The sequence below is a fragment of the Meles meles genome, chromosome 6, assembly GCF_922984935.1.
Source record: "Meles meles chromosome 6, mMelMel3.1 paternal haplotype, whole genome shotgun sequence".
Taxonomy (NCBI): Eukaryota; Metazoa; Chordata; class Mammalia; order Carnivora; family Mustelidae; genus Meles; species Meles meles.
Window position 1 is genome coordinate 116,126,703 of NC_060071.1, and position 23,786 is coordinate 116,150,488.

A 23,786-nucleotide genomic window follows, 5' to 3' on the forward strand; every position below is an offset into this window, starting at 1 on the left:
TAATTTGCCCATAGATTTTTTTTTTAATTTCTTCTTTGACCCATTTGTTAGCATTAGTAGCATATTGTTTAGTCTTCATATATTTGTGGATTTTTCAGGTTTCTTCTTATAATTGATTTCTAGTTTGATACCATAGAAAAGATGTTTGATATGATTTCATTTTTCTTAAATTTATTAAGACTTGTTTTGTGGCCTAACATGATGTATTCTGGAGAATGTTCCATGGGTAATTAAGTATTTTGTAGCTTTTGGATGGAATGTTCTGTAAATTTCTCTTGAAGCCATATGGTCAAATGTGTAGTTTAAGTTAAGGGTTTCCATATTGATTTTTTTTTAAGATTTTATTTATTTATTTGACAGAGATCACAAGTAGGCAGAGAGGCAGGCAGAGAGAGGTGGAAGCATGATCCCTGCTGAGCAGAGAGCCTGATGCTGGGCTTGATCCCAGAACCCTGGGATCTAGACCCGAGCCAAAGGCAGAGGCTTTAACTCATTGAGCCACCCAGGCACCCCACCACACCATATTGATATTTTTTTTCTTGATGAACAATCCTTTGTTGAAAGTGGGGTATTGAAGTTTCTATAATTATTGTGTTGCTGTCTGTTTCTCCCTTCAGATCTATTATTATTTGCTTTTTAATTTTAGGTACTTCTGTGTTGGGTAGATAAATATTTAAAAATGTTACAACTACTTGTTGGATTGATGTCTTTCTCCTTATGTAATGACCTTCTTTGTCTCTTGTGATCTTTTGCTTTGAAGGCTATTTTGTCTGATGTAAGTATAACTGGTCTTGCTCCCTTTTGGTTTCCATTTGCCGAAAATGTCTTTTTCGATTCCTTTACTTTCAGTCTCTATGTCCCCTTAAGATATATAAGAGAACTTAGTCCACTTACATTTAAAGTAATTATTGATAGGTATGGATTTATTATTGTCATTTTGTTAATTGTTTTCTGGCTGTATTGTAATTCCTTTGTTCCTTCTTTTATCTCTTTTTTTGTTATTTGGTGACTTTCTATAGTGGTATGCTTAGCGTTCTTAATCTTTTGTGTATCTGTTATAGTTTTTACTTTGTGGTTACCATGAGACTTATATAAAAGATTTTATATTTATAATAGTGTATTTTAAGTTGGTAGCAATTTATGTCAAATGCATACTACTAACCCTCTCTATTTCTACTCTACCCCATATATTTTGTTTTTAATGTCATTATTTACATTATTTTGCCTTGTGTATCCATTAACAAATTATATATCCAGTTATGTATCCATAACAAATTGTTATTTTTACTAGTTTTATCTTTGAGCCTTCATACTAGATTCACAAGTAATTTACCCACCTTCATTACAAATTATAGTAATCTGAATTTAACTATGTATTTACTTTTGCCAGGGAGATTTTTTCTTTAGTTTGTCTTGTTGTTACTAATGAGCATTCTTTAGTTTGCAGCTTGAAGAAGTCATCTTTACATTTATTATAAAGCTGGTCTAGTATCAGTGAACTCCTTAAGCTTTTACTTTCCTGGAAGACTCTCCTACAACTGTGAAGGACAGCTTTGCTGGGGAGAATATTTTGGGCTGGTACTTTCTTCTTTCATGACTTTCATTCTACTTCTTTCTCACCTGCAAAAATTTTTCAGATTTTGCTGAAAAATTTCCTGATTATCTTATGGTGATTCCCTATTATGCAAAATAAATTTTTCTTTTTCTACTTTTAAGATTCTGTCCTTGTCTTTAACTTTTAACTATTATAATGTGTCTTGGTTTAAATATATCTTGTTTGAAATTTTGTAGGTTGTTTCTTTTCCTGTGGTAGGTGTTATTCAAATAGACTTTCAGTCCCTTTCTCTCTTTCTTTGCCTTCTGGGACCACATAATATGTATATTGGTATATTTTATGGTGTCCCATAATTCTCTGAAGCTACATTCACTCTTTTTCATTCCTCTTACTCATTACTTTTCAAACTAGGTGAATTCCACTGTCCTGTCTTCAAGTTTGCTGATTCTTTCTTCCACTGATCTAATCTGCTGTTAAATCACTCTGTTGAATTTTTCAGTTCACTTATGTAATTATTCAGCTCTTTGTTTTGTTTGGTACTTTTCTGTATTCTTAATCTCTTTTTTGAAATTCTCATTTAATTCATGCATTGTTCTCTTGATCTTGGTGAACATCTTTATGATCATTATTTTTTACTCTTGATCAGGTAAATCACTTATTGCCCTTTTATTAAGATCTGTTTCAGGAGTCTTGTCTTGTTCATTTGTTTGTAACATATTTCTCTGTTTCTTCATTTTCCTTAACTTTTGGTGTTGGCTTCTGTGAATTAGATAAAATAGTCGCATTTCCCAGTCTTCATGGAATGGTCTCATGTAGATGAAGAATCTTATCATTCAGCCTGGCCCTTGCTCTTGGCTGTCTCTTAAACCTTTTGTGATTGTCCAAACTGCCTTCTTCATGGCTCTCAGTAGCTGAGAGTATGCCAAGATCTTTGTGTCCCCAAGTGGAGGATCTGTCATCGACATGTATGCAGGCTGAATGAAAGCTAGACCTTCAGGTAGCAGCTTTCAAAGTTTGCAGGTAGATGTGTTTTAGAGAAAGATTGGGATCTGGATGTTTTTGTCTCCACTGTTCTAAGCCCTGGGAGTTAACCAGTTAAGAACTGTTTCTTTGTTTGCTACTGTTTTGTGGGACATATGAATGCAATCCCTGCAGGCTGCCAGAACCAAGCAACCAAAGAGTGCATCCCCTGGGTGGCAACCATAGTATTTATAGTACCAGATGTTCCTATACTTCCTATAGTTCCTAGAAGAAGCATAAGCTTCTTCTAGGAAGCTATTTGTGATTTGTAGTGATCTACTGGGAGAATGCAGAGATGGTGTCTGCTGGATTCCCAGGTTTCATGGAAGATTGACATCTGTCTGTACATGTATGCTAAATTAGAAGCCTCACGTTCTGGCAGCAGCTTTTAAAGTACATAACTGGTCTCTTATTGGGAATGACTGGGAGATGGGTCTTTCTGTCTGCTCCTTGTGCATTGAGCCCGAGGGAGATAGCCACCATAGAACTATTTGTTTGCTGCAATCCTGTTGAGTCTGCTAATGCAAGTGCTGGCCACCAGAGTTAGGCTATCAAGGGGTATGTCCTTTGGGTAGCAGTTGCAAAAGCCAGGCACTGGATGAGTACAAAAATTACTTTCAGGAAAATACCAATGAGTGAGAGGTGGGCAGAGAGGGAATGCAAAGATGGAGTTCACTGACCTTTCTGTTGGTTTCTGAAGAAGACCTGTCCCTACATGTGTGTTAAATGAGAGACCTGGCCCCCAGGCTGCACCTTTTAAGATATTCAAATAGACCTAAAATAGGTAAAAGAATGGTAGGTGGGTATTTTTGTCTGTTGCCTCTGTGCTGAGCTTTGTGGGCATAGCCACAATGAGTCTGTGGAGCCCACAAGAACTATTTCTTTGTTTGCTATGGTTTTCTGGGTCTTATGGACACAAGCCCCATTGGCTTTCAGAGCTAGATGTTTTGGGGGTCTGTCCCTGAGTTGGTGAAAGTCTTTTTTTTTTTTTTTAAGATTTTATTTATTTTATTTTGACAGAGAGAGATCACAAGTAGACAGAGAGGCAGGCAGAGAGAGAGAGAGGGAAGCAGGCTCCCTCCTGAGCAGAGAGCCCAATGCGGGATTCGATCCCAGGACCCTGAGATCATGACCTGAGCTGAAGGCAGCGACTTAACCCACTGAGCCACCCAGGTGCCCCTGAGTTGGTGAAAGTCTTTCCTTTTTTTTTTTTTTTTTTTTTTTAAGATTTTATGTATTTGAGAGAGAGCATACAAAAGTGGGCACATCAGCAGGGGAGGGGAGGGGGGAGAGGGAAAGAATCTCAGCACAGAACCCCAAGTGGGGCTCCATCTCATGACCCTGAGATCATGACCTGAGCCAAAACCAAGAGTTGGGTGCTCAACCAACTGAGACACGCAGGCACCCCAGAAAATCTTTACTCTTCAGGGAGAAGTCGGTAGTTGTAAATTCTCTCCCAGTAATATGTTGCTGTGCTGGGAGTGGGGGTTATGGAAAGAGTGTTTCTCAGTCTTTCATACCCATTCAGTTTATGTTTTTTATTTGTCCTCTGTGTAGTAGTCACTCAGCTGGTTTCTGGATTAATTTCAGAGGGACTTGTTTCATGGTTAGATATAGATTCAATATGTCTCTGGGAGGAGGTAATTTTGGGATCTTGTCACCATCTTCAACTGGAATCAGAGTTGTGATTTTCAAATGTTATCTTTTTGAATGAATAATTTATTCCAGGGAATTAACAGAGATGCCAGTCATATCTAAAATATAACACAAAGTAAGTCTTAAAAGGTATATAACTTCATTTATGTTGCTGCATGATACAACTCCTTTCAGTAAATATACCATTAGAGAATACAGTAGTTCCCCTTATCCACAATTTTCCTTTTTGCAAGTTTGAGTTATCCACACTCAGCCATAGTCCAGAAGCAGATGTTCCTCCTTCTGATTTCAGAAGGTCAGTAACTAGCTTAACACCATGTCAATACAATGCCTATGTCATTCACTACACTTTATCTCATCATGTAGGCATTGTATCATCTCACATCGTTATAAGAAGATGGGTGATGAGATATTTTCAGAAAGAGAAACCACATTGGTATTTTTATTATAGTATAACTATTCTATTTTATTTTTAGTGATTGTTGCTAGTTTCTTACTGTATCTAATTTATAAATTAAACTTTTTCAAAGGTATGCATGTATAGGAACAAAAATAGTATATATAGAGTTTGGTGCTATCTGAGATTTCATTCCACTGGGGGTCTTAAAATGTATATCCTGTGGAAAAGTAGGGGGTAGTACAGTATGTTAGAATGATAGCAAAAGGCTTGTGTTGTTTATTGATGTCATATATGTATGCAGTTTATGTCATAGACTGGTCTCATAGTTACACAAAATAGGTGGCATGGGGAAGGAGAAAAAAAAAATAGAGTTTCTGCAAAATTACCAAAGGAAAGAAGTGCTATATACTTTCTAATGTTAAAAAAAATTAAAATTCCAAAGCCCAAGGAAACTGAGAAAGCTTCTTGGACTTATATAGCAATTTTTATCTATTAGTTGTAGAGCAAAAACATTAAGAAATTAATTTTATATAAAAAATAGCTTTTAACTATAAAGTCCTCCTGTCATTCTTCAGTTCATTAAACTTACTTTTGGTTGTTATTATTTTAAAAAAAATGTAATTAGGCAGTTCCAAGAAAGCTTCGGAACAGCTGTAATTACAGCTGCAGATTTAGTCAAAATAGGGGTTTTTAAAGGCTCCACTCCCCTTTCGCATCTCTTTCCCTCACCCTAAGTAACCCAAATTTAGTTGTAAAAGTTTTGGTGCACTCAGGATTCCTGAAACTGAAGTGCCATATGTTTAACTGCATGCAGATGTGATGATTATATGTGACTCTTCGTTAAGATTTTCGAAACCTTTTTAGTTTTACTGCTCTACGCACAGTTAAATGATTTTTATCAGCTTGTTTCTGTATTTAATTTTACAGATATACGTGTATTCCAAATATAGTTTATTAATTTTTATCAAGATTTAGGCATCTGCTAAAACTACTTAGGGGGATAATAGTCTTTAAATTTAAATTTGAGCTAAATGAAGCTGCTATTATTACAAGCTGACTGGGAATCTGTTACACCTTAGGTCTATGTTTTTCTTGAAATTTTACTTCAAATATTTTTCAAAAATATTTCTTCAAATTTTACTCTAATAGGAAGTTAACTTTAAAACCCTGTCTAAAAACAAATTTGATAAATCTTTAATTGGAGAAAGTTCTGTTATGATAAATCAGAAGTTAAATATACATTCTTGTTAGTACTCCCCTCACTCTCCCTTCCTTAGCTTTATCATCTAGGGATGTGGATGTCGTTCTGAGGTCTGGTTTGCCGTTAATCAGGGCTTGGCCATAAGGGTTATGAAAAATATGGCTAAGAGCAAGGTTTGGGGCCAAACTCTCTGTCTCAGTTAATTGCCATCTCCTTTGCAGATGTTAGTTATGCTGAATATCATTCATGGACTACAGTAACTTAACTTGGATTCTAACTGTGATTTTGCAGTGTTATATTCTCAGAATTTGTTTAAAAATTGTAGCTATTTGTGGTTGAATCACACATAGGGAAATTCAAGAAGTCTTCTGCCAAAGTTAACAATTTAACACTTTCAGGCAGGTGAGCAAATGAAACATACCTGTATGTGTATACCACCATGTTCAAAGGGATAAGGTTACAAAGATATATGGCTCTTACCTTCAAGTACAGTGGGTAGAAAAGATACAAATATGTACATTAGTTTAAGAAGTCAACTTCTGGGGGTGCCTGGGTGGCTCAGTCAGTTAAGCCTCTGCCTTCAGCTCAGGTCATGATCCCAGGGTCCTGGAATTGAGCCCCGCATCAGGTTCCTTGCTCAGCAGTGAGTCTGTTTCTCTCTCTCCCGCTGCCCCTCTGCCTGCTTATGCTCTCTCCCTCTCTCCTCTCTCTCAAATAAATAAATAAAATCTTAAAAAAAAGAAATAAACTTTTAAAGGGCAAATAAACTTGGATTTAAATCTCTAGATCAGGAACTCTTTAGATCTTAAAGAAATTCCAAAACTCTAGACCAGTTTTCTTCTACATGAGGAAACAGATTCAAAGAAGTGGAGTGAATTAAGTCATTGATTTGGAAATAAATAGGAGATTTATTGGACATTCTAAATATGAACTCAAGAGTGACAAAGGTAGCAAGTTAACTTTGCTCTTAGAATCTTGGATGTCGGGGCGCCTGGGTGGCTCAGTGGGTTAAAGCCTCTGCCTTCTGCTCAGATCATGATCCCAGGGTCCTGGGATCGAGCCCCGCATCGGGCTCTCTGCTCAGCAGGGAGCCTGCTTCCCTTCCTGTCTCTCTGCCTACTTGTGATCTCTGTCTGTCAAATAAATAAATAAAATTAAAAAAAAAAAAAAGAATCTTGGATGTCAGCTAATGTCGATTGATTGTAGGTACTTTTAGTGAGAAACTGCTAGTTCTTTCCTCAGGAGTCTAAGTGGGAGTATCAGCAGAATGTGGACTTATATAGTAGGTTATTTTTAGAGACATAAATTGAACAAAAGCCATTTCAGAGAATACTGCTGAATTCAAATGAATAGTTAAATACATTCATTAAGACAGAATAAAGAACTGTATTTACAAAATTACATAACTTAAAACATAGATTGGCTTATTTGAGATTGAGTATAATTTTGATGATGAAGATACAACTAATCATGTAAAAATAAAGGAAGAAACTTAACAGAAAGAAACTATTAGGAAGGAAAATAAAACTGAAGCTTTAAAAAGATAGGGAAAATGATGGGGCACCTGGGTGGCTCAGTGGGTTAAGCCGCTGCCTTCGGCTCAGGTCATGATCTCAGGGTCCTGGGATCAAGTCCCGCGTCGGGCTCTCTGCTCAGTGGGGAGCCTGCTTCCCTCTCTCTCTCTGCCTGCCTCTCTGCTACTTGTGATCTCTCTCTGTCAAATAAACAAATAAAAAATCTTAAAAAAAAAAAAGATAGGGAAAATGAAATGCAAAAAGCAATTTAATTTTATTTAGGGACTGGCTACCTATTTATCTCATTACCAAAACTTGATGTTGTCATTGTCTCTTCTTTCGTCTTCCTCCTTCCTCTACTGGTTCTCTCTGAAAAAGGCTCTAGTGTGGTGTGGTGTGTGATACAGGTCAAAGCAGTTCTGGGTTTGTCAGCAATGACCAGCATAGTCTTGGATTTAAAGTTTGTGTATTTAAGACATACAAAAGTGAATAATTTTGAATTACTTTGACTTCTGAGCTTCAACTAAGGTACTTCATGAAAAATGAGATTAGGTCTTGGATATGACTATAAGATTATTAGAATAATCAAATGAAGTCACATGAAATGTTTTAAAAACTGAAGACTTCATGAGGTATACGATATATTTTTTATAATTATAGATTCAATCCAGCTTGGCAAATGCTTGAGTATCTAATATGTCAGAACCAGGGTTGTAGACTTTTGAATTCAGGAAGCTAGAGTCCTGCGTAATTTGGGGAAAGAAACAAAATATATAGTATATATAATATACGTAAAATATATAATGCAAATGTTTATAATGTATGACAGAATATGAAAAGGGTAATAAGAGGTTCAGCTGAACCAGATTGTGGCTTAAGTTAAAAAACTATCCCCCCAGAATCTGCTCAAAGTCCATGAGACTTGGTATGCCACAAGTGACAAAGGGAGTATTTTGACCTTTTCTTACATATCTTCTGCTTTTTGAGCCTTTAAGTAAGAGTGGACAGGTTTTTAATTTGCATTGTAATGTGCTGAAAGTCTAAACTTGGGCTCTTCTACTAGTTGCAGATGGGAGCTTACTGATTTTTTAGGTATCCAGACATGAATCAGTAGTTGAGTCAAAGTGCCACAAAGAATGTATAATTTTAGATTCGGTGAGTATTGTCAGTGGGATAGGTTCTAGATTTTAATATCTGGGTTGGATTCCTTGAAAAGGAAAGGACATAGGTGATTAAAGGGAAGCTTGAGGAACATCTATCCAACCCCCTTGAAGATAACTTTTACAGGGTCCCAGAATTAGCCCGACTGTTTCTCATAGTGAGGAATCTCTCTGTTATGTGATGAAGTATACTTTCTTACAGGCTCTTATGTTTGGAATTCTTTGTTTTTGTCAGACCAAGTGACCTGCTGTCTGTATTTTTTACATTTTATTAGCTACGCTAAAAGCTTGAATAAGGAGAGAACCTGTTGATGGGGCAGCCAGAAATAGAAGAGGAGAATGATAGGTTCAGGAAGCAAGTCAAAAAAGGAAATAATCATGATAATAGCTAATACTTATGAGCATTGAATTTCCAGGCCCTGTTCTAAATGCTTTTCTTTTATTATCTTACAACAACATATGGTATTGATATTTTAATAGTAAATATGAGTTAAATGAAATATTAATTTAATGTTAAATGGTAATAATATTTATCCCTGTTAATGGTAATAATATTTATCCCTGTTACAGACAAGGCAGCTGAGCTATAGGGCTTTGCATAACGAGAGGCAGGGTTCATGCTAGGGGTATTCGGTTCTATATAACGAATTCTAACACTACCACATACTACTTGTTAGAGATAATCTGGAGGCTCTTTTAGGAAAAATTCTCAGCCTCCTCTTCTCTAAGTACAGTATTCATTAGAGATAAAAAATGAATATTTTAAGGCCAGTAACTTGGTTGGCAAAGATGGGATAGAGGAGGTGAAATATAGAATTTATTCAATGTTTCAAGACTGAATGAAGGTATCAGAAAGGAAGGAACCTGAATATGCATATAATCTACTTTGCAAATCAGGGAGGAAGGGAATTTTGGTTAGGCTATTGTAATGAGGAGATTTTTATGATGCTACATAGTCATGAAAGATTGACATAGAAATAGTTTCATAAGAGCTTATGATTGATTACTAGTTTATAGACCAGCATCGTCCAATAGAAATATAATGTGAACCATGCATGTACTTTTAAATTTTCTGGTAGCCATATTAAATAAGGTAAAAAGAAACTGGTGAAAGTAGTTTTAATAATATATTTTATTAAACCTAATATATTAAAAGTATTACCTGAACTACTAATTAATATAAAAAATCAATGAAATTAATTAACTACTAATTAATATAAAAAATCAATCTTTTTTTTTCTTTTTAAAGATTTTATTTATTTGACAGACAGAGATCACAATTAGGCAGAGAGGCAGGCAGAGAGAGAGGGAAGGAGACTCCCCTCTGAACAGAGAGCCTGATGTGGGGCTCGATCCCAGGACCCTGGGATCATGACCTGAGCCGAAGGCAGAGGCTTTAACCCACTGAGCCACCCAGGCACCCCAATGAAATCTTTTGTATTCTTCCTACTAGGTATGAAATCAGTGTATATTTTACACTTACAGAGTTTCTCACTTCAAATGAATCATATTTCACATGCTGAATGACCGCATTTGGCTACTGACTACCTTACCTGACAGTGCATTTATGTACCATTAAAAGATAAAAGATTGGTTTGTCTTGTGATGTTCTTAAAACATTTCTGATTGAATTACAGATAGATGATTTATTCTCCCTGTGTGTATAGCACACAAAGAGTAGAGGTTATGATTTGGGGCCAAAAAGGCATCACTCACTATTCAGTTGTGTCTAGAGAATTTGCTCAGGAAGGGATTATATTTTTAATATTTAGTAAGAAGGGATGAGGAAAGATTTACCAAATGTGTCTGCCTTCAGCTCAGGTCATGATCCCAGGTTTCTGGGATTGAGTCCCACTTTGGGCTCCCTGCTTGGTGGGAAGCCTGCTTCTCCCTCTCACACTTCTCCTGCTTGTGTTCCCTCTCCCACTCTGTCTTTCTCTGTCACATAAATAAAATCTTAAAAACAAAAACCCATGATGTTTGTTAGTCAGCAACTTTGTGCCTCTGCCTGGAACCCTTCACAACCTCACTAATTTGCTTTTTGTGGGATTTAATGTTTAAGGTTACGTCCCTCAAGCAGGAATTTCCAAATCTGCCTTTTCTACCAAAAAAAGAGATATACCTAATTAAACAGATCACTTCAAAATGACAAATCTTTCATAATTGGGGCGTTTGGGTGTTTTGGTCCATTAAGTGTCTATCTACCTTTGCCTCAGGTCATGATCCCAGGTTCCTGGAATCAAGTCCCACATCACAGGGGCTCGCTTCTTCCTCTCCTTCCCCTTGTGCTCTCTTTCAGTGTCTCTGCTCTCTCTCAAATAAATAAATGAAATGTTAAAAAAAAATAAATCTTTCTAATTGTAGAAGTATAATACACATTCTTTGTAAAAATTTAGAGAGTAGAGATACCAACTTTTATGTGCTTAATCAACAGATCTCCAGCAGAAGGAAGTGTTATCACTTTGGCATCTTTCTGTAGTTTGGGTTCCTTGAGCTCTGTAGCATTGTAGTGAATCAAAACCTCTTTGGTTTGTATGGGAGAGGTATTCTGTCCTTAAAGGAGAGGGCGAGCAAATGGGAGATAGGTGTTCTCCCCGGCTGAGTTATATTTGTATATTGTTCTGTATTATGTACCATTTTATATTTAGCTAAGAGCTTAATTTTAATACATTTCATTAAAAATCTGTCTAGAGAGTTATCTATAAATTATAAGGTTTGTAAAACTAAATAACCTCCATGAGACTTATATTAACTTGTTGAGAGTTATCAGGTTAAAATAAAATAAAATAAAAATTAAAAAAAACTGCTCTTTGCAATTTTTTTTTTTCTCTTTGCAATTTTAACAGAATAGAATGTGCTTTTATCATTAGTAACTTTCATTTTCTGAATTTCTAGTTTTGGTGGTATGTGTATGTTAGCAGTATACACTTATCTTTTTTTGCATGACTAATTGTGTTTTATTTGTTATGAACGTGATTCAAGTGGGGAAGGTTTGTGGAAACCAGTGCCTAAAATGCTTACCATTTTAGAGATAGCTGATTGGAACAGGCAAGCTAAAATTGTACTTGGGAGGAGAAAATGATGGCCATTTGGGAGGCACTGAGATGAGGGGAAAACAGATGCTTTGAGAAGAGGTCCAGAATGTTTTAAAAAATAAATGATTCATACAAAAAACTTCATCATTAGGCACGTAAGCAGATTTTATAAAATTTGAGTAGAAAGCATCCTGAAGGAGAACTTTGAATTGCATATTTATTCTGTCCATATTTTGTGATGGGTGAAATATAAAAGTCTCTTGGTTGTTTTGAATTCATTGCCTTGTAGCTTCTTGTACTCTTAACTAAGGATTACAGCCCTTTGATGTGGGAAGTCAAGAGACTGAGTTTGTAATGTTTTTGAGTTAAATAGCTTAATGACTTAGACTGGATTTCATTTACCTTTCTATTCATATTGTCTGCAGGAATGTTAACAGTCATACTGGCCTTTATCGTGGAGTTATTCCTAACTCATAATTTTAAAGTGCTGTGAAAACATTAAATACTCTTTAAATATTAAGTATTATATTTATTAGAACATTACTTAATATGAAGTAGTTCACTCATTAACCCGTACTTAATTTTGGTTATTATAATTACCTATTGTTAGCCACCCATCATAGTATATGCCTGTCTTTCAGTTCTTAGTCATATAAGAACATTTGTGAGACATGCTTAGGTCATGGTTGACCTGGGGATGATTCAGGAAAATTCTTGTAAAGTGTAGTTATGACTATAGAATGATTTTGTGCTTACCGTTGTTGTCCTGCTATTTCTGGAAGTTAGCCTAGGTTAAAGTAAAGAGTTCAGGTTTTGGAGTCATAGGTATCACCTTGAATCCTTTCTCTGCTCCCTAACTATCTCTGGGCAAATTATTTGCCCAGACAATTTATTAAACCTTAGTTCCTGCAACTTGGAAATAAGTAACAACCATGTCTTAGAGTCATTATGATGACCCCCACAAAGTAGTCTCTTACTAGGGATAATAGCAGCTTATTGTTTCCTCCTTTTAAAAATTTATTTATTTTTTTTAATAAGATTTTTTTACTTTATTCATTTGAGAGAGAAAGTGCAAGTGCGTGAGAGCACAAGCAGGAAGAAGGGTCAGAGGGAGAGGGAGAAGCAGACTCCCTACTGAGCAGGGATCCCAACACTGGGCGTGTTTTCCCAGGACCCTGGAATCATGACCTGAGCTGAAGGCAGACACTTAACCCACTGAGCCCCCAGGTGCTCTTCTGTGCCCCCTCTTTTTTTTTGTTGTTGTTATTTAATAAAGACTTTTTTTTTGAGCAGTTTTATGTTCACAGCAAAATCATATCCCCTGCCCCTGCACATGCATAGACTCCTCCATTATCAACATTCCCCACCAGAGTGGTGCATTGTTGTAATTGATGAACCTACATTGACATATCATAATCACCCAAATCCATAGTTTACCTTAGGGTTCATTCTTCCTATTGTACGTTCTGTGGTTTTGGACAAATGTAGAACATGTATCCATCATTATAATACAGAATATTTTCACAGCCCTAAAAATCCTTTCTCCTATCTATTCATCTCCCTTGCTCTTTCCCTAACTTCTACCTGTGACAGCCCCTGATTTTTTTTTTTTTTTAACTGCTTCCGTAGTTTTACCTTTTCTAGTATGTCAAATAGTTGGAATCACACAGTAGTATGTAGCCTTCTCAGATTGGTTTCTTTTTAAGTTTCCTCTGTGTCTTTTCATAGCTTCATAACTTATACCTTTTTTAGTGCTGAATAATATTTCATATGTATCAAAGTTTACTTTTTCATTTACCTACTGAAGGACATTTCGGTTGCTTTCAAGTTTGGCAGTTATGAATAAAGCTGCTCTAAACATGCATATACAGAGTTTTGTGTGTATATTAGTTTAGCTAGCAGCTAGTTTAATGAGCATTTATCTTAGAAACTGTTATAGACTTTACATGCAATATATCATTTAATTCTTATATCTGTAATAGATTATGTCAAGTTCATGGCCTATGGTAATGTATGTCCAACAACTGGTTGTTATTATTTTTTCTCTATCTTAGTTCCAAGCACGTAGTTTAATCAGAAGTTGAAGCTGTTAAGATGAGGGATAGGGGTGGGTAGTCTGATCAGACCTAAAGGGCTTATAGGGAAGTTGAGAGTGGTTTGAAGGTGCAGTATATATGAAAGTGTAATTTAAGGATAATCTGCATAATAATTACTTAGGAAGCTTATTAAATTTAGGGTTCATCCTCGGAAACTCAGACTTTATGATTCAGAATCCCTGGTCATGGGCCCAGAAGTCTATAATTTTATGAGCTTAATATGTAATTCTGATTGACAGTGAAGTTGAGAATCATCTTTTTAAGCTTATTCTTCCTATGAAAAAATGATTTGAGTGGTTTTTAAATAGTTATTTTTCTTTGCTACAATAAGTTTCTTATTGATGATGGAGGTAGTAAATTTTTTTCATTTAAGTTTTTACACATGATGTATAATAAATACGATTTTTCTATGTTATGAGGGTAGAAGGAGTAGTGATTAGTCATTCGACGCATATTTAGTAAACATAACTACTTGAGGTGTATTTTATTTTGTCATAGGTCATATTTTACTTTATTATTCAAATAATGTAGTGTTTTGGAATAGGATAGCAAAGGAAGGTAGACTGAGAACACATACTATTAGGAAGATAGGTGGACAGATGGAGAGAGTGGTTTTCTGGTCTTAACTAGAAGGAAAAAGTAACTACAAATAGGTTACCTAATATGGATAATTAAAACCTGATGGAAATTTTCAAGAGTTTTGGTATGGGTGATTTTGTTAGTCATATTAGTGAAAAGAGTCATATCAGGAATACTCTGCTTCTGTGTTTTTTAACAGTTGTTCTGTCTCCTAAAAACATGCTTCTTTTGGTTTTTTTTCAGTGTTGACTTCCTGATACTCTTACTCCATTCTTTGGGAATTCAGGTTGCATCCTGACTGTGCTACACATGCACATTAGCTTTCTTTCTTTTTTCTTTTTCCTTTTCTTTTTTTTTTTTTTGCCTTGAGAGGAGAGAGGGGAGGGGAGGGTGGTGCAGAAAGAGAGGGAGAGAATCTTAAGCAGGTTCCATGCCCAGTACAGTACTTGATCTCACGACCCCAATTGTGACCTGAGCCGAAATCAAGAGTTAGACACTTAACTGACTTAGCCACCAGGCTCCCTGGACCTCAGCTTTCTTAGATTCTTCAGGTAAAACCTTACTCAAAGGAACCAATGAATTGCTTCAATTTACAGTTTTATACTTAGGTGTTTAGAAGAGTGTATGTCAGTGAGTCTTTGCTTTGATATTTTTAGTTCTCAAATCTTTCTGGCTCCTCCATCATCCACTTTAGTAGCTCCTATGGGTTAAACAACTCTATTTTTAATAACTGTAGTTTTGTTCATTCTCAGCAACTAGGTCACCTGAGGTAGTGTACTTTTTTTTAGGAGTTTGCTTGGGCTGAATGAAGTTAAGACGTCTTAGAAATTTTTACTTTTCTTTAAATACTCAAGATATAATTTTGCATATTTTAAATTCAATCTATTTGCTGGTACAATTACATTATTTACCTTTGAGAACTTTGGCTATTCCATCATGCTATTTAGAATTTATATGAATTATTACAACTTACTATTAGGGCTTTAACTGACAGTGTTGGACTTCTTTAAAAGTTGTCTTCAGTATTTTCAAAAGTAACATTTGGGTCTTATTGGGACTGAAATTTTTACTTCTGTTATAAGGGAAGCAGAGTCGACCTTTTGAGAAGTTAGGAGCACTGGAGTACAGAAGAGGAGAAAAGTCAAATTAAATTTATATCATGCCTGTTTCATTGTGAAAAATAATCATAGCCTTTTTTCTTTACTTTTCTGAGGGTGGTGGCGATGGTGGTAGTAGGAACAGTTGTGGGGGTGAGTTAATGAGGCATTGAGGAGAATGTATCTCCTAATAGGGGCTTTCAGTTATTTCCTAAGTGTAGATAACAAAGTGATTCTTACCAAAAATTTTTCTTCTATGGGTTAGTCTCACATGCAATATTTTATCCTAAAATGTTGACAGTGTTGGCATTATAAGCAACCTCCTGAGTTATTGTCTTCTCTGTCATGTTCCTCTCTGTTTTAACTGGCGGCCACAGACTCCTAACAGTGTTGATGTAGTTATATCACTATTACAACTCTGTTTATCTTTTTTTAAACCAGAGAAACGCACACTGATTTTTTTTCTTTTACAGTGTTCCTATTGCCAATAATTATATTTTTCTCCGGAATGTTTTGGGATGGCGTTGGTAAACAGTGTTATTTTGTGGTTAAGTTTAAGCTAAGACTGTCTGGGTTCAATTCTCAGCTTTCCACTTTACTAATTGTGTGACCCAAGGCAAGCTATTTATTTTATATAACTCTTTCCTGAGTTTTCTTATCTGTAAAACAGGGATTATAAAATTATCTACTTTATAGCGATATGTTGAGGATTAAATTATTTTGTAAAGAACAATGCCTACAAACTTTGTAGGCTGAATAAATTAATTAGTTATTATTAAATATTATTAAAAGTTATTCACTTACTAAAGCCATATTCTTAGTAAACCCTAGTAGACTTAAAATAAAGTATTTTTATTTTACTTAAAGTAAAAGTATTTAGGGATGCCTGATGGGCTCAGTTGTTGGTGCATGCCTGAGTTCAAGCCCACGTTGGGTGTAGAGATTACTTTAAAAAAAAGAGAAGTAGACTGTTTAAAACTTAAAAAAAAATTCAACTTAGTTATTTTTAGGTTGGAGTTTGGACACACAAACTCTCAAACCCTTTTCATACTGTTACAGAATGAATTTTTTTTCTTCAAAACTTTAATGTGCATACAGATTACTCAGGGATCTTGTTAGATTCTTAGTAAAACCTGGGGCGCTCCCTGTCTAATGAGCTCCACTGGTAATCTGGATTTATCTAAGTCCTTTGACCATACCTTGAGTATTACAGTTATGGAATGCTCCAATAAGTGGTTCTCAGTCCCTCTGTCAGTATGTTATAAACACTGGCGTGTTTTTTTTTTTTTTTTTTTAAGATTTTATTTTTAAGTTATCTCTACCCAACATAGGATTCAACTCACAATCTCAAGAGCGAGAGTCGTACACTCCACTGTGTACAGGTGCCCCTGTTTTGTTTAGTTTTGTTTGTGTAATATGCCTACACTCCATCTCAGACCAGTTAAATCAGATTGCTGGCATTGTGTTCTGAGTGTCATCACCATTATTACTATTTTGTTATTTTTGTCAAAAATTCTCATTCATTCTCATGTGTAAACAGCAGTAAGCGCTACTATATTAGTGATTCAAAGGAGAGTCAGTAAGCTAAGAAGCTCCATTTCATGTCTTCCTTTATTTTATCTTCTATCATTTTAAGCATCTGTAGGGTGATGAAGCAGAGCTGGTTAGAACTCTTTAACTGGAAGGCAGCTAATATCCTGAAGTTTTCTTTTTTTGGCCTGAGCTAGGAAGTGACTCCTTGAATCTCTCCTCATGCATCCTATTACCTGTTGCTTTCATCAATTTTTTTGTAATTTCTTTCACCTCTCTCTAATTTGTCAGCGGCTTCCTGAAAGTATGATAACTCACGCTCAGTATAAAACTACTTTAATAAAAAATAAATAAGTAAAAATAAAACAGTGGCAGAGGCAAAAGAGTAAAGTTCCTTCCACTTCTTAAATTCTGTGATTTCTGTTATGTAAAGTGGAAAACTATATTTGTTTTAGACTTTTTATTGGCCTTTTCTTTATATTTCTGTGGACTAAAATGTGTTTTCTTTCTGTCATGATATTTGTTCAATATATTGCTTTTTTTAAAAAAAGGGACTTTATTTATTTGACAGAGAGAAAGTGTGCATGCATAAGCAGAGTGGGGTGGGGGGAGGCAGAAGGAGAGAGAGAAGCAGGCTCCCTGCTCATGCTGAACAGGGAGCCTGATGAGGGGCTCTATCCCAGGAACTTGGGATCATGACCTGAGCTGAAGGCAGACACTTAACCGACTGAACCACCCAGGAGCCCCCAATATATTACTTCCTCAAGTTGTGTTTCCTCATCTTTCTCAACCATACTTCTTGCATCCATTTCCCGTATTGCACCCATTTTGGAGGAGAGGCAGTAAATATTTTCTCATAGGCTGTCATGTTTTCAGAAAATAATTTTCCTAAGTGATCAAGATCATGCTGGATTTTATTCTATCTAGCCACTATATATCAGTTAGAATCTGGACAGGGAAACAATCTACACTAGATCTTTCTGCCGAGAAAATTTAATATAGCCAATGGATTATTACAGGTATTGGAGTTGAAAGAGCAAAAGGGGAACATTGGAGTAACACAGAGATGATAATTGCAGAAAGCTACAATCATCAATACTGGGGGAACAGAAAAGGGCTTAGGAGTAGAGTTGGGGCTCAAAACCTCTGGAGGGAGTACTGTCTGGCTTCTGCTGATACTTCTGAGAGTGCTGGAAAAATTGGTGGCTGTCACCAACTGCTGCTGCTGGAGTGGAGGGCCTATGCTGGGGCAGTGCTGACTGGAAAAAGCAAGTTTCTCTTAGTGCCCTTATTAGTAACAGCCAGCCAGGTTTGCTGGCCAAAGAGAAAAGTAGTTTCCAGAGTCTATTTTCAGCATCACTATGTTGAGTGTTAAAGGCTTGATTCGGAGCTAAAAGACAATAGCTGAATAATGACCACATACAGCTTTCTCCTCTTCTGGTTAGATGATGGCATGGGCCTTTGGGCTCTTGATCTCTTTCTGAGCTACTGGAACTGCTGTATGCTCTTAGAGTCTAGGATTTGGAATGAAAGGAGTTGTTATTAAATTAACTTGTCTAGTTCATGTGATTCAGGGGCATGAGATGGGACCACCTGCTCTAAGATAACTCTGTCATAGCCTTTCTTGGGATCTGAGATTTAATCATTAGATACTAATTCCTTTGGCTCTCAAGGGGTTTCTATTTTTCAAGATCCCTTATTTAAAATACAAAAATTGGGACACCTGGGTGACTCAATAGGTTAAGCATCTGATTTTCATAGGGGTGCCTGACTGGCTCAGTTGGGATCAAGCCCTGTGTTGGGCTTCCTGCTCAGTGGGAAGTCTGCTGGTCCTTCTGACCCTTCCCCTGTTCATACTCTCTTTTAAAAAAATTTTTTTTTTTTAGATTTTTATTTATTTATTTATTTGACAGAGAGAGATCACAAGTAGACAGAGAGGCAGGCAGAGAGAGAAGCAGGCTCCCCGCTGAGCAGAGAGCCCGATGCGGGACTCGATCCCAGGACCCTGAGATCATGACCTGAGCCGAAGGCAGCGGCTTAACCCACTGAGCCACCCAAATAAATAAAGAAAATCTTAAATAAAATAAAGTACAAAGATTGTGGGAAGAATAATGATGCTTTTAAACCAGAGGTTAAAAATTGATTGCTTATTGGACAATGGCCTGCAGTAAGAACCAGTCATTGAACAGATTATACCTTCTCTCTCATTCTAATCTTCCTGCAGAGCTTCTCAAGTATTAATACCTATGTGAATTATTTGGGGATTGTTAAAATGAAGAATCTGATTCAGTCTGTCCCTGGATAGGGACTGAGACTCTGCATTTCTGACAAGCTCCAATGGGAGTCTTAAGTTACTGCCCCTAGATTAGACTTTTCATCTCCTTTTGCTGCTTTGAAAACCACTGTTCTGGCTTACATCCCCTGCTGGACCTCGGTTTGAGTGGTTGAATGGTGAGTGATCATAAAGGAAAAGTTTTCTTGCAAGCTTAACTTTTTTTCTCTCTCTTTTTTTTAAAGATTTTATTTATTTATTTGACAGAGAGATCACAAGTAGACAGAGAGGCAGGCAGAGAGAGAGAGAGAGAGAGAGAGAGAGAGAGAAGCAGGCTCCCTGCTGAGCAGAGAGCCCGATGTGGGACTCGATCCCAGGACCCCGAGATCATGACCTGAGCCGAAGGCAGTGGCTTAACCCACTGAGCCACCCAGGCACCGCTGCAAGCTTAACTTTCTAGAAATAATTTGAGCAATCTTAATAGAGATTCATAGCTGTTTCTTTCCAGGTGGAAAGAGAAGGACATATGCCTCTGAATAGGTTGAATTTTTGTCGATAATTTTGTTTAACTGCATCGTCTGCTCTGGATGCAGAGACATATCTATCACTTGTAGTTTTCCTGGGTTCTTTTCAGTAATTTCATACATGTTTAAGGGGAACTGACTAATGGGAGATAGGATAGGAGGACAATTAATAAATTCATGCATGAGATATCTTGCCTTCATTAGGGCCGTTATTCTTTTTTTTTTTTAGGATTTTATTTATTTATTTGACAGAGATCACAAGTAGGCAGAGAGACAGGAAGAGGAAGGGAAGCAGGCTCCGTGCTGAGCAGAGAGCCCGATGCAGGGCTCCATCCCAGGACCCTGAGTTCATGACCTGAGCTGAAGGCAGAGGCTTTAACCCACTGATCCACCCAGGTGCCCCTAGAGCTGTTATTCTTGATTAAACAGAGCTATCTCTGGATTTCAAAAATTGAATTTGGTTTGAATTTCATACAAATTGCATTTCCCCACTTTTGACACTTTCATATATTTGTCATCAAAGTGTAGGATCTTGCCTTGAGGCAAGTAAGTGGTAGTCTATCTTTTATGTCTTTTATTTTTTAAAAGATTTTATTTACTTATTGAGAGAGAGAGTGTGTGTGTGTGTGCCCAGAGGTGGGGCAGAGGGAGAGGGAGAGAGACACTCCAGCAGATTCTGTGTTAAGTATGGAGCCAGATCCCACACCCCTGAGATCAGGACCTGAGCCGAAACCAAGAGTTGGAAGCTCAACAAGCAGTGCCACCCAGCTGCCCCAGATAAATGGTAGTCTATCTTAATGGAACTTTGAAGGCAGCCCAAATTTATGAAGTTGTTCAATGCTCTTTACATTTGGATTTTACTTACCAAGCCATACCTGGCCACATGAGTAAAACATTAATCTTTTATTCAGTTGCCATCTTTCCAGATTCTCTCTTTGCAGCCACCTCATCCTCATTCCTGAATCTTTCTTTTTTTCTTTATAGACTTCGATTTTCAAAGATTCTAAGTGCTTTCTTTTTGTCTGATATGAATATTATCCTTAAATTTTAAATTCAGGCTATGGGTATGAATAGAGAAATAATTGGCCCCTTTATCAGCTGAGGTGAAAGAGTTAAAATGAAAGTTAAGGACTTAGGGGATTCCTACAGAAAAGAAGGGTGAAAAAAAAATCAGGTTTAGGATCCTGAACAAAGCATTTTGATTGGCATATAGAGACCCTTGCATGTACATAAACGCCCATATTTGAATATTTATAGCAGATAATCTGTCAAAATTACTGTTATTTTAATTTGCCAAGCTTGGCTGATTGCTGCAGTTGGATGTTAGCTGAATTCTAGATGAGGAACTGTAAACATGATCTATGTGAAGCATGTTTTTTGTCCTTGAAGCTGTTTGAATATCCCCCCTCCCTGTGTGTGTGTGTGTGTGTGTGTGTATGTGTTTTGTTTTTAATAGTGAGCCTTTTTGTATAGCTGAACTTCCATGTTGTTAAGGAAAAAATAAAGTGGTGTGAGAACAGTAAATATTAAAAGAAATTTTTTAGTTGGAAAAAAATTTATTCACATTTAGTGATCAGGAATTGTTTAAATAGTTTTAACTATGTGTTCAGTCTTCAAAGGAGCTCACTCTGGAGATTTCAAACGTAGGGACATGTATCTCATTTGAATGGCCTGTGAGATATTATGTGAGATATGTTTCATGTTAACAACAAAGAAAATGCATAATTGTAGGTAATTAATGTTATCCCTTTTTTTTTCTCATTTTGCACAGTGATAATTTTAGTGACCCAGATTCAAGCAATAATATCTTCCTTTGGAAATACCATGTGGTTTTGTCAGCTTATGTTCTAGTGGAAGGAAGGTAAGCTGTTTTTCACAGTTAATATTGAAATTACTAATAAATCAAATTTTTCTCTTTAAAAGTTAGGAAATCCTTTTTTCTTTAGGTAGGTAGTGTTCCTTCGCCCAGAAAGCACTACATTATTTATTGATGCTGTATCACTTTTCCTCAAAAGATTCTACTGATACTACATTATTTCAACTCTGGAGATAATCCGGGACTTTCTTAAAAATCATGTGACTTTTTGAGAGCAGGAGTACATTCTGAGCTCTGTCTGCTAGATTATCTTGTCTCAGCCATTTTCACCTGGATAGTTTATTTTTACATATATATAACCACTTGACATAATGAGAGAATCTTAATTTTTGTTTTTTGGTTTTTTCTTTTGATGTTTTCATTTATCTTTTGTGAACTGACATAATTGGCTCCATTTTTATTAGTTATTACTTTAGCTAGAAACTATGCTAATTACTAAGTTAGTTATAGTTTGATTCTGAATTTGTTTTGGGATTGCAGGAATGTGGGGTCTCAAGAATATTTTTTTTTTCTTTTCTTTCATCTGTTTTTTTTTTTTCCAATTTTATTTATTTTTTCAGCGTAACAGTATTCATTGTTTTTGCACAACACCCAGTGCTCCATGCAAAACGTGCCCTCTCTATTACCCACCACCTGTTCCCCCAACCTCCCACCCCTGACCCTTCAAAACCCTCAGGTTGTTTTTCAGAGTCCATAGTCTCTTATGGTTCGCCTCCCCTTCCAAATTTTTTTTTTTTTTAATAAACATATAATGTATTTTTATCCCCAGGGGTACAGGTCTGTGAATCGCCAGGTTTACACACTTCACAAGAATATTTTTTATGTTTAGCAAATTAAGAATGGAACTTTCAGAGCATTCTTTTCTTTCACAAGCGTCCATCTTCATTCTCATTTGACCTCTTTTTGGGTCAATTATGCTTTCTTCATATATTACTCTTTCTTCATATATATATTTTCTTCATATATATATTATATATATATATTTTAATATATATAATTAATATATATATATTTTAATATATATATATATTTTAACTAGTTACTATAGTCATTTTTCCCAATGTTTTTTGTGACCATCCCCAAATCATTTCCTATGTCTTTCACCCTAATTCCCCATTATCCTCGTAGGAAAAGTATTTATCCAGCTTTGGTGGCTCTCCTCTGGCTGAAGACAAGATTATTAATGATTCCTTAAGATGTTGCCCTTGTTCCTAATTTTGTAATGGTTCACCATCTGTTCAATATATTAAGGGCTCAGAAATGTCTGTTGTACCTAATACATCACAGATGTGGAAACAATAATAATAAAATAAAGTTATATTTATGTGAAGTGAAGATACTGCTAATATGTTCCCTTGGGTTTGGTTAGTCTGACATTCTTGCTATGTTTGGGTGCTTATTTGCAACATGCTTTCACATTTCTTAAGTTGAATTAGATATTTTCATCTTATTTAACCAGCATGCATTTGATTAAGTATGTTAAAAACTCAGTTGAATAAAATTTAAGTCAATAATATAAAGAGTAATGAGCTGTTTTACAGTGTTATTTGGGAAAAAATTAGCTGTATTTCTTGTTATAAGAAGAGCAGACAGCATCATACAGTGAACTAGGATTTTCTAAGTAAATTAATTTTGATAAAGGTTAATTCCACAGCAATAGTAAATGCTGGGAATTGGCATCCAAATGTCAAATTTCACAAATTTTAGTTTTTTACTGATTTTTTTTTCCTCCAGAGGAAGAATATGAAAACTTAAGTTTGTTTAGAAGATATTATCATTCTATTTAGAAATTAAGAAATAGGCTTTATTTTTCTGCAAATTGAACAGCAAAGATACAAGTGAATTACAGTTTTTGGGGATAGATTTTTTTTTTTGAAAAGCCCCTATGGAAATCTAATATTTAGGTCTTTATTTAGGAGCTGTTTTTAGTTTGTAATCACAATTCAGGATCTAAATGATCCCTATAATTTTTTATTGTATGTTTTCATTGCTTCAGAAAGAACGGTTGGAGTGTATTATTTAATAATTTGCATTTTGGTATTACTTATAGGGTGAACTCTATGAACAATTGTATTTTAGGTAATTTATGTGCCGTTGAGACATATACAGATCTCTATTTTCTTTCTCTCCTTAATAGCATGAGAGTGTTATATATCACTTTATCAATTAGCAAAATGTGAAGGTAAAAATTGAAAATGGGGATTTTTCAGTGGTTTTTGGCCTGGCATGCAAGTTATCACTCTATTGTAACAGTAAGTAAGAATCCGAACA

The 23,786-nt window shown here is 35.9% G+C and overlaps 1 protein-coding gene across 7 annotated transcripts in view; it reads left to right on the plus strand.

Moving 5' to 3' along the window:
- The window catches only part of FUT8 (fucosyltransferase 8), a 398,079-nt gene that overhangs the window by 177,703 nt on the left and 196,590 nt on the right, over positions 1-23,786 (plus strand). For 6 of the 7 annotated variants that reach the window (XM_046008252.1, XM_046008253.1, XM_046008251.1 and 3 more), the window contains one exon: positions 21,411-21,500. The gene's annotated coding sequence lies outside the window, so the exon portion shown is untranslated. Of the gene's footprint in view, positions 1-21,410; positions 21,501-23,786 lie in introns of those variants that run through there. The other variant, XM_046008255.1, reaches the window with a different exon arrangement.